This window comes from Lathyrus oleraceus, chromosome 7 (genome assembly GCF_024323335.1).
Source record: "Lathyrus oleraceus cultivar Zhongwan6 chromosome 7, CAAS_Psat_ZW6_1.0, whole genome shotgun sequence".
Classification (NCBI taxonomy): domain Eukaryota; kingdom Viridiplantae; phylum Streptophyta; class Magnoliopsida; order Fabales; family Fabaceae; genus Lathyrus; species Lathyrus oleraceus.
Window position 1 is genome coordinate 379,243,119 of NC_066585.1, and position 12,207 is coordinate 379,255,325.

At 38.4% G+C, this 12,207-nt stretch overlaps 1 long non-coding RNA gene across 2 annotated transcripts; it reads right to left on the bottom strand.

The window, feature by feature from the left end:
- Window positions 1-4,776: 4,776 nt before the first annotated feature.
- LOC127101539 (uncharacterized) lies at window positions 4,777-7,305 on the bottom strand. Of its 2 annotated transcripts, XR_007794659.1 has the most exons (5): window positions 6,589-7,305; window positions 6,375-6,464; window positions 5,992-6,262; window positions 5,418-5,548; window positions 4,777-5,316 (listed from the first exon to the last, which is right to left on the bottom strand). It is a non-coding gene; the product is annotated as an uncharacterized LOC127101539 (long non-coding RNA). The 2 variants fall into 2 exon arrangements; XR_007794658.1 differs by having other exon boundaries at window positions 5,992-6,464.
- Window positions 7,306-12,207: the final 4,902 nt, after the last annotated feature.

Genomic DNA, 12,207 nt, shown 5'->3' on the forward strand with positions numbered 1-12,207 from the left:
GTCGGACACCTTTATGTTGGTATGAGTCCGGTGAGAGTGCTGTGATTGGACCAAAGATTGTTCAACAAACTACGGAAAGGATTAAGATGATTCAGGAGAAGATGAAGATTCCTCAGAGTCGTCAGAAGAGTTATCACGACAAGAGGAGGAAGTCACTTGAGTTTCAAGAGGGAGATCATGTGTTTCTTCGTGTTACTCCGATAACTGGGGTTGGTCGAGCTTTGAAGTCGAAGAAGTTGACACCTCGATTTATTGGTCCTTATCAGATTTTAGAGAGGATAGGGGAGGTAGCCTATCGTATCGCTTTACCGCCGTCACTTGCGAATTTGCATGAGGTTTTTCATGTGTCTCAGTTGAGGAGGTACATTCATGATCCGTCGCATGTAGTCCAAATAGATGATGTACAGGTGAGAGAGAACCTGACTGTTGAAACATCACCTATGAGGATCGAGGATCGGGAGTTGAAGCAGTTGCGGGGTAAAGAGATTGCTTTGGTAAAGGTAGCTTGGGGAGGACCAGCAGGTGGCAATGTGACTTGGGAACTTGAGAGTCAAATGAAGGAGTCTTATCCAGAGTTATTCGCTTGAGGTATGTTTTCGAGGACGAAAACTCTTTTAGTGGGGGAGAGTTGTAACACCCCGATAAAATAAGATAATTATTTAATTTAAGTTAGTAATATATTTATTAATTTAATTAAATAATTGGAATATTTTTATTGGAATTATTATTATTGGATTATTTTTATTATTATTATTATTGGAATAAAAGTTGGAATTAGAAAAGGTCCCATTTGGTAAAAGGGTTATTTTCACGTGAAAAGGAAAAGAGACAGAAAAGTGGAAAAAGAGCCAGAGAACAAGGGTTGAAGAGAGGAAGAGCTTGAAGCTGAAGGGCTTCCGGATTAACTCAGGTAAGGGGGGTTTATCGTCGATTAATGGGTATTATGGGATAACATGTAATGGGTAGTGATAGACTATTGATTTGTCCCTGATTTGAATGATGCATGATGAAAATTGTGAAATATTGGATGAACGAAAAATTGGATTATGATTGAAAGGAATTCGTAGGAATTAGATGTAAAAATGTTAGAATTGGTGAAATTGAATAGGGTATGATTCATGTCAGATGATATGAACGATTACTGTGTAAAATTGGATTGTAGGAGGTTGGAATTGAGAGATCTCGTAGCAGAGAAAACCATAACAGATCTGGAAATCTGGTTTCGGGTCATACGCGTATGGCACTAGGCAATACGCGTATGAGATGGTCTGGTACGCGTATGGCACTAGGAAATACGCGTATGGATGAGGAAGATGATGTTTTGAACGTGGTTTGGCCTCTGTTGGTACGCGTATGGGGAAGTGGTACGCGTAGCATACGCGTATGAGATAGGTGGTACGCGTATGGGATTGGCTGAGAATTGGGCCATACGCGTATGGGACTAGGCAATACGCGTATGGGCAGGATTGTGATTTTTTCTGCGCTGTTGTTGTGCAGTTTTTGGTTGTTCAGCTGAGTAACGTAATTTAGCTGATGTATGATAGAGTAGGGATCATTTCCCGTTGTTTTGAGCAGTATAGGTAGTAGTAGAGTGTGCTAATGTTGTGATTGACTATGTGGTATGACATGATATGATTATGTGGTGAATATGTTGATGATGTATGATGATATGCATAATGTTGTGAATGTATCTATCATGTATGAAGTTATGAATGGACTGTTTATGGCTTAGAGTGTGAGCATATGTCCATTGTGGATGATTGTTGATGTTTGCATGACTAAGTGATTTAGCTTGCATATTGTGGCCGTTATGGTGGTAGCTAATTCCCATGGTGAGGAATTAGTGAGTTAGTATTGTGGATTGTTGTTGATGTTTGCATGCTAGGTGATTAGCGTGCATATCATAGCCCTTGGGGTGGTAGCTAATTCCCATGGTGAGGAATTAGTGAGTGAGTCACTAGGTCTCAAATGAGTGGGACTAGTGAGCTTGGTAGCCGTACCTGGATTTGGTCGGTGAGGTTGAACTATATGTTCACGAATAGTCGGTACCGCATGCATGGAGTCTCATTGCATATTATATGTATGTATGGCGTATAATATGAATGGATGTATTCCAATATTATACGTGTGTTTTATGATTGTGTTGAGTTTGAGTATGATGGTGATGATGATTATGAGTTGATATTGCCGTTGCTGAATATGTGTGATCTGGTTAGGGTGATGATATGTGTTAAATTACTTAGCATTACATGATGTTTTATAATGCTTATTATATCGATTGAGGAACTCACCCTTACAACTATGTTTCAGGTAACGAGCAGTGATTGAGTAGAAGCTAGTCCTTGGAGTCTAGTGTAGTTCCTTAGTGGGTCATGCTCTGGTAGATGTAACATCGGGATGGGATGTTTTACTATGTTTTCATTTGGTTGTTGAACAACTTTACATGTAATGTGTTACATGTTTTGTATGAATGTTGTTAGTTTGTATCCGCTGCGTATTATGCAAATGTTTTATTTTAATTAAATAAATGAGTATGACCAGATATTTTGGAACACGGTGTGAAGTGTCATGTGTGACACCCTTAGTTGCATATTTACTCTGATCTATGTTTTGATGTTATAATTTATTTTTGGGGTATTTTAGAAGGGTGTTACAAAGGCCACTGGGCCTTGGGGGATGGGCCTCAGCGTCCCATTCTTTCCCCAACATCATTGTTTCAGTGGTGCACCCCCCTCCTGCTTGGGTTTGAGGCTATCAAGGCCCAGTCTATTTTTTTGAGTAGGTGATTAGTTAATTTTAGAGTTAATAATTAATGGTAATCAGAATTTTAGTGTGATTTAGGATTGTTTTAGGATCCTAATTGTAGATGATTTTTTTTGTTTAGGATTTAATTGTTGATTGTTAGAATTGATAATAAAATCCATTTAATTGTCCTTTTTTTTCATGTTAGGAATTTAAGTAGATTTAGATTTTAACATGATTAGGATGTTATTGTTTTTTTGTTAATCCATTGGTTAACCATAAAAAAGGAAATCCCTAAAAAAATACTTGATTAGCCCTATTAATTTTGATTAGAATTTCCCAGTAATTCTTGACTTTTAATTCATGCTTAGGAGTAAAAATTGATTAATTCTTCTAGGTTCATGTCTTGCATTTTAATTCCATTTTAAGTGTTCAATTTCTTTGATTGTGGTTATTAGACCCAAATTGAAAACGATATTTCAATTTAATATGGTATGCTAGCATATGTTCGTTCTCCATGATCACTACACCATATCATTTCATTATACCATCTCATTAGCATTTTTAATTCTATTTTATTAATGCATACTAACCACTTGTTTTTTTTTGTGTGGTGACATGTGAATGATAGATCCAAACATTCTCCAAGTTATTCCTTTTATTTTTATTCAATAGTTTGTAAAGAGTAGCTCCCTTTCATGGCTTTAGGTTGTATTGTGTAGATTCCCCCCTTGTGGGTCAAATGTTCCCCCTCCCTTAACCATGTAATAGCTTAGATTTATTGCTTTCTAGTTAGCATAATATGAATGTTAATAATCAAAGATAAAATACAAAATGATAAACAAAGCATTTCAAAAGAAACGAAAGGTACTTGATTCAACGTCAAGTTGTTTTCCGAATAAAACTCACACCATTGCAACGTGAATGTTTGATCCAACGTCAAACATTCTCCATCCACTCTGTCGTACCCCAAAATTTGCCCTCCCTTTTTCACTTTTCATTCGACCTACGACATGAAATTCATTTATGCATATTCGTACTTCATTCATACACATTCACATTGGTTAATCCATAGATTCAAAGTTGGTAATTGAGCGAAACCCTACTCTAATACAAACGGTTGATTAAGGTCATTGGTGGACTTTCTGGTCAACTAGTCGACCAAAGTCAACCATTCACCCTCAAATCCATATTATCTCAAATTTGGCAACATCGATCATCATTTATGCTCTTCGACTCACTTCATCGTTATATCCATCTTGGTGCTTTGATTTTAACCTCAAAATTTATTTTAATTTTAAATTAATTGATTTTGATTGGATTTTGGGTTTTTTTTTAAGTTAAGTTTAATTGAGTTTTTATTTTCAATTTTACTTTAATTGACTTTTAACTTCAAATTGATTAATTTCGAATTAAGCCTAAAATCAAATTTATTAGGGAACTTCAATTTAATTTTTTAACCAATTTTTATATCGATTTCAATTTCAGAATGATTCAAACTTTATATTAATTCATTTCAATTTCTCTAAATTGATTTTAAATGTCAAATTGATACTAATTTTAAATTAATGAAGTTTAGATATTTCAAAGTGATTTAATATCAAATTAATTCTAATTGTAAAGTAATTTGATTTCCAATTTGATTTTAATTGATTTGGCATTTTAATTGAATTTGGATTTTTAAATTGATTAATTTTAGAAACTATTTTATCCACTTAATCATCATATCCATAACCTATAACCATATCCAATCTTAATTACTGTCATTAACCATTCTAACCCATAACCCATCGGCCGTTCAAATTCATACAAACCATAAATTCCTATTCCATTTCCATAATTAACTTCCATTCCAAACCTTCAATACAACCTTCCATATTCAAATCAATACCGATGTGAATATTCAATGTATGTTTCCATTTTCAAACAAATCATTGAATTCTATTCAATACATTTCAATTCAAGCTGACAATTCAAAACCAGTTTGGAAGCCATTCAAATTCTAATAACAATCTACAATCCCATTAACTCCCATTAAACCATAAAATCATTCAGCTTCCACACATTTAATTCCCAAAATTCCAATCCATTGCAAGCCATTGTCATTTGTTTCATTCCAATAGAAAATCAAATTCAAAATCCAATACAAAATCGAATTGAAAGCTATTTAAGTTCATCCAAATAACGATCCCACGAGAAAACACAAGAAATGGACTTTACATCCCTAGATATCCTAATCCTAACCATCCATGTGATTAACCAAATCCATTTGTTTCTTTATGAGCCAAATGACTTCACTTGCAGTAACGTGTCCATTCTACAGCAGCTTAAGCATCTCACATCACGCATATCATAAGCATCCTTCATTACGTCATAGCATTGTGTTAGTCGACAACTGAACCGCATAATCTAAGCATTACCAATTGCATCATATACAATACAGCGACATATAGTATGATATCCACGCAAGCATTATCGCATCCCACTAACCATCATTTGGCCAACATAACAATGCACGATAATGGCAACACGGCGGACACAGCAACATCAAGAAGAGGTTCGGCGATTGATAACCTGCAGAAAGTTAACAGAATAGGATCAAGCTAATTTAATCGCCACGTAAACCAAACGATCATCCAATCAAGAATCATTCACACCCCGTAGTTTATGCTAACCTGGCCAAGTAATCGATAAAGAAGATGGATACTCGACATGAATCCTATAATAAACTAACCACCTATGCATGAGTAATTTGTAAAATCTGGCATGGATACTTCAAAGGCAATGCTGACAACATCACTATATCCTGTACATCCACACAAACACATAACCATGCCGTTTCATAACAATGAATAGCATATTTCATCTTAAAAACAAACTGAAATTCAAGACCAATCAGTTTTCCTTTAAAATTAATATTAAAAAAAATCAATTCCATTATAGAGGTTTTACGTAGCAGTAACAGGATTAATGACATAACATGAGGTTCTTTTTTGTTTACTCATTTCATTTTTGAACTCCAATTTCATTTAGATTGGAATTCCTAACTAACCTAAGCAATTAACAGCTAACAGAACTAGAATTATAACAGAATTTCTAACAGCTAACATTCCAACTGTTTACAACTAACTTAACCATAACTTCAACCAACTATGAAAGAAATAACTAACCAACTAAGAAAAAATGGATTCGTTTTCATACAAAGAGATTCTAACAGAAATTCTGGGCACCTGCCCTAAAGTAACTAACCTGCCCCCTTTTAAGTGCCCGATTCGGTTACACTTCTCTTATAAAAGAAGTTCATAGCCTTTCTCTGAGCATTTTTCTAATCATTCACTTCTAATCCACATCTTCATTTCTTCCTCACTTTCTCCAATTTTCTTCAATCACCACGCTTCCACTTTGAATTCGCCATTCTTCCACCTAAGATCCATGAGCTTGCAACCTTCAAGCAGCAATCAGGGGTTCACAATCTTCAACTGGAGTATCCCTTACCTCACATCGATTCACCCTGCAAGTTCTGTGTCGACTCGTTCATCAACACAATGCATCACACAAAATTCAGCCATGTATAATTAAGAACGTGGAAGCACGATACAGAGAAAGATTGAGGGATCGAAGCAGGGGCATACCAGGGGAGCCATCCACAAAGTTCATCCATACACAAGCCGGAGTTCATCGTTCTTCACACGTTCAGGCACACTCACGCACCAGGCTTAGAGCTGCAGAATGATCGTCTACCGTCAATACAGGAAATCAAAAGGAATTCCTCACGCTAGCCAGGAAATTGAGCAAGAAGAAAAGACGTTCCGAAGACCAACCATGGCAGAAGAAGGAAGGTGATACCTGAAAATCGACACCGTTCTGGATTTCTCTCGTTTTCGCCAGCGACGACAATCTGTTATTGACCGAAGGAATTTCCCCCTTTCACCGGTAAGTCTTTAAACCTTTTCTTCCTATAGTTGCGTGCTGTTTAGAATCGAAAACTCTGAATCAAGATCTTTAACTTTGAATCAAATTGAAATTCCAATCACACTCGCGATGCTACTTTCGATTCAATTTTTGTTCTTGTTTGTACGCATCTGAATCGAAGATCGATGCTGAAGCGCAATAACGCAACGACATCCGCGACGCCGCACCGGTGGTAATCGCAACTCGCTGGTTACAATTGAAGCGCGAGATCGGAGATGTGCAAGCAACGCTGTAACGCGAACCAGACGTGATGCAAACCAATCAAAAACTCAGTGTTGAATGATCCAAAACGCGATGATGTCCGTGATGTCACTCCGATGCTGATGCGATGACGCCGACCAACCAAAACAGACAGGAGCTGGAAGCGTATCCATGAACGCCAGAACAAGCGAAAATTGGTTTGAAGATTATGACCGAACTCTGTGTCTCCATAAGCGTTTTCGTCCACCCTTGTTTTCCAGCTTATCCATTTAAGCGCTTTTCTGTACAGTAACCTCTGCTTGTTTTTCTTAATGATGGATTGGCCTTGGACTCGGTTTGGGCCTAAGGTCCAAACGAGCTTACTCTCCCCACTCCATGCGAATGTGTACACCCCCAAGACCAGTCCTAACATCCATGGGCCTTCAGTGTCTGATTGTTTTTGGGCCCAATCCCATTTTCTGGTTTGTCTGGGCTGTTAGCTTGTTTTTTTTTATCCTTTAATAAAGATTAAATTAACAATTAGTCTTATTAAGAAATTAGAAGTTTTATGTAATTAATTAGATTAATTAGGATTTAGGGGTAATTAGTTTAATTAGAATGATAGATTTTTAGAATTACAATTTAATTGGGATAATTAGAAGTTGATTAAGATTTTAGAATTATAATTTTTGTAATCATATTGCTAGAATTGACTAATTTTAGTGGTTAATTATGCTCGTGGAACCTGATTAAGTTTTTAGAATTCTAATTAGATTAATGTTAATTGGTTCTGATATGCTTGGGTAATTTGGTTTTGATTAGGATTTGTTTTCCATAATTAGTCAAATTTTAGAATATGACCATTTTGCCTTTAGAGCCTAAAATCTTGATTCTTTCTACATGCTCCCCTTAGGATTATAATTCAATCATTTCCTAATAATTGTAGGACTTAACATAGGCCTTTTAATCAATATTTTGACATGATCCCTTAGAATAGTTTCTAACAATTACTAACTTCAATTAGATCCTAACATAGTTCCCCACAAAACTAAAACAAAACCCCCGTTTAAATTGATCAAAAGAAATTTTGATTAATTAAATCCTTTGAACTTTTATAATTCCACAGTCTAAATTGAGTGACCAAAAGACCCTTGGTCACTTAACAAGACTTTTCTTATAAGCTGTGGAGCTCGAAGCCTCAAGTCAAGATCTTCAATCAAGGCATCCTCAGTCACACCAAGCAGCGGATTATACAAGATAAATCAAAGGTCAACACTTGGTAAATATGATTCAAATTGTACGAAACGAGCCTTAAGTAATAAGGAATGATGAGAGGGAGTATCTCCTACCCTTGTCTAGAGCGATTTTGGGTATGGGGCGTATGCCCCAAATATTCAAAGCGTTCACCCTTGTTCATAGACTTTAGTACAATACGAATCGATTAAACTACCAAGTCTTACTCATACAAGTTCAACATCAACACAAGGATCAACAACAAAGGTTCTTCACCAGCAACTTGTCAGTCAAGAGAAATATCATGCACTTCAAGTCTTAAGTAATGAGGAATGATGAGAGGGAGTCTCTCCTACCCTCGTCTATAGCGACTTTGCGTATGGGGCGTATGCCCCAAATATTCAAAGCGTTCACCCTTATTCATAGACTTTAGTGTGATTCCTATCAATCGAATGTCAAGTCTCTTATCACTTCACTCTCTATTCCATTCTAATCAATTCAATTTCAAGCATCCATTTCTTCTTGCCTCCAATCAATTTCTCTTCAGCCCTAGTGGGCTGAACTACGAAAGCTCTGATTTCCTTATTGCATTATAAGGATACGTAGGCAGGAGAATTCAGATTCTTCGCGAGCTACCTTATTTATCAATCTACCTTATATATCCATATCTCATTTATCAATCTATTCTATATAGAGATCAATTATTCAATCCTCATTCAGTTCATGCGAGGGTCACATACCCATTTCTCAATCAATAGCTTCATACGTTGCCTATCAGTTCAGACTATGGCTTACTTTGTTGCTTGCCCTCAAGGTGCAGACCTTGGCAACTTCCTTTAGCCCATGGAGTTCAGACTCTGGCTTTATCCTTTGCCCTCAAGGTGCAGACCTTGGCAACTTCCTTTAGCCCATGGAGTTTAGACTCTGGCTTTATCCTTTGCCCTCAAGGTGCAGACCTTGGCAACTTCCTTTATCCCATGGAGTTCAGACTCTGGTTTTATCCTTTTCCCTCAAGGTGCAGACCTTGGCAATTTCCTTTAGCCCATGGAGTTCAGATTTTGGCTTTGCTTCTTGCCCTCAAGGTACAGACCTTGGCAAACCCCTTTAGCCCATGGAGTTCAGACTATGGCTTTATTCTTTGCCCATAAGATACAGATCTTGGCATCCTCGCCCTATTGAGTTCAGACTCTGGCTATCTTGATTTTGGCTATACATTTCAGACTTTGACATACTATTCTGCCTTACAGCTCAGACTTTGGCATTCATTTATCCAGCCCATGGAGTTCAGACTCTGGTTACCTCTTGCATTGCACATACAGTTCGCACTTTGGAATCATACTTTCTTGCCCTGGTGGAGTTCAGACTCTGGCATTCAAATCAGTTCCTTTGCCTTATAGTTCAGACTATGGCATGCTTATCCATCTTGCCCATGAAGTTCGGACTCTGGCAACCTTTGACATTGACTCCAAGTTCAAACCTTGACATTATATCTCCGTTGCCCCCTCTGAGTTCAGACTCTGGGAAGCCATTCCTGGGCTTGTACTTAGTTCAGACTATGGAACTCATCTATCTTACCCTATGGAGTTCAAACTCTGGCAATATCTCATTTGTCCTTGTGGTTGATTACCATCATCAGTTAGTACCATGTCCTTGCTTGTTAAGCAATCTACCTCGCCTCTGGGCAATCCTATCGAATCTCTTTCTTTTCAGCCGTAGTAGGCTGAACTACGATTGCTCTGATTTTCTCATTGCACGATGGAAATACGTGGGCACGAGGGTTCGAACCCTCCGCGAGCATACTTATTTATCACTCCTGCCCTAGGGCATTCTTCCATTCATCCCCATGATACATTCATACTCTATCTTCATTCACTCCATGTGATATACTTATTCTTTGAGTCAATACACTATACCTTTGTGCTCCATCTTGTACCCCTTTTTGTGAACCAAGAGCCGATTTGTTTGTCTTGTCAGACCCTGTAGCTTAGACAAACATCTCCTTACTTACTTTGCAGTCGTACTTAGGCAACCCTTTCTTTTGGGTTATTCCAATACAGTGATGCAAGTGCTATACGCCCTCACTTGTTGGTTCACACCAGTTTTACTCTTGGGTTCACATTTTCACCCCTTGTTGGAGTTCAAACAACATTATTCTTTGGTTTAAATCATACTCTTATCACATTCCTTCCACCTCCTGCCTCTAGTTCCTTGAACTACGAAGCTCTGAATTCCTTATTGCACTATGAGGATATGTAGGCATGAGGGCCCCAATCCTTACCGAGCACTCTATCTATTTCTCTTCCTTTCCCCTTAGTCTTTTGCGAGTAATCTTTAGATATCACACCTATTCAAGCGAGAACAATCAAAACAGTTCCCATGGAGTACCATGGATGTTTGGGGTGCTAATACCTTCCCCTTGCATAACCGACTTCCTTACCCAGTATATCTCTTTCCCTGGGTTTTATCGATGTTTTCCCTTTCCTTTGGGGATAAATAAAGTTCGATGGCGACTCTGTTGTATGTTCGAGCGTGCGATACGTTCGGGTATATTTCTGCTAGCTTCAGCTGGCGACTATGCTGGGGACACTTCGCTACTTGGAGTACTTCCTAGTCGCTAAAAGGAGCCGAGCCTAGTTTAGGTTGTTTTCTCGCTAGTTTCTAGGTGCTCATTTTTATGCCTTACTCGCTTTTTCATTATATTCATTCGCTTTATATTATGGATATCATTTGTTATACTCCTTGTTGGGTTGGGTTATTGATACATGAGAGAGAAGATCCATACCCGAGCTTTACTACATACGCAGGATAGCAACGTGACTAGAGTCGTCTTTGACCTCCGTGGAGTTATTCCGCGATTATGGTTGACACGAGACGTCACACCTAGAGTAGATCCTTTTGGGAGCATCATTGTCCGACGAGTCATTCGTCCAAGGCAATGGTATCTCGAAATGGGTTGTTGACTCTAGGAACCTTCTAGGTTGCCTTGAAGACTATAACCTACCTGTGAGGGGGATATGGGATTTTTCTGCAGGAAACCATAGCCTCTACATACCTTATTCTCATGGACGTCGGACCTTTGATCCTGCATTGGGCAGTATACACAAATTATCCAGATTATTTTATGTTGTTAACATACTCTTTTGCATATCATTATAGCATTGTTGTATATACGCCATAGCTTTGACCCTGAATTATTATACCATCGATGCTTTGAATTTATGGGTGTTGCATAATTATTTGCATTGCATCCCTAACATGTGCATTTATTCATTTGCATCTCATGCATACCAACTAGAAAAAGCTCACCTTGTCCTTTCTCCAGCTTGAAAGACGACGTCTCTTCGACACCACTACTTCACAAGGGCTAACAAATCAAGAATTATGGCGGATCTAGAACAAGATAATGCTACCTATAGGGAAACATTGGCTCAAGTCCAAGACAGAATGGACACCTTGCAAGGTAACATGAACACCATATTGGAGTACCTTCAAGCTCAGAAGGCCACTACCTCCACTTCTGCTGCCAATCCTGCTTCTGCTGTAGTTACTGATGTTATTGCCGTCACCACTTCTGGCGATGCTATTGTGGACACTGTGGTTCAACTTATGAGGCAACCTATCTATCAGCCAGGTCCTAGTGTGCATGCCATTACCTATCCCTGGGGGTTGCCTCCGAATTTCACTCCCCAAGCTGCTAATGGGAATGCATTTGTGTCATACCAACCGTTCACTGTTCATCCTACCAATGGGAATTCTGTTGCCAATCCTTGGGGCATGACCACTCTTTCTCCTCAAATGGCTAATGTTAACAACCATGAGACCAACCCAGAACAAGCTCTTTAGACTTCTACACCAGTGATCGTTGAGACTCCTAATAACAACGAAGATGAATATAAAGGCCCAACCCTCCACTTCCGTTTTCCTCCTCGAGCTACTCAACCGACTGTTCACAATTTGAATCAAGGTGTTCAGATACCTCCTCCTCATCTTGGGGCATCCTCTGTTGTTGCACATCCATTTGTGTATCCTGGGGCACCCTACGCTCCATATCAGAATCAGTATGGTCAGACTGTTGGTCAA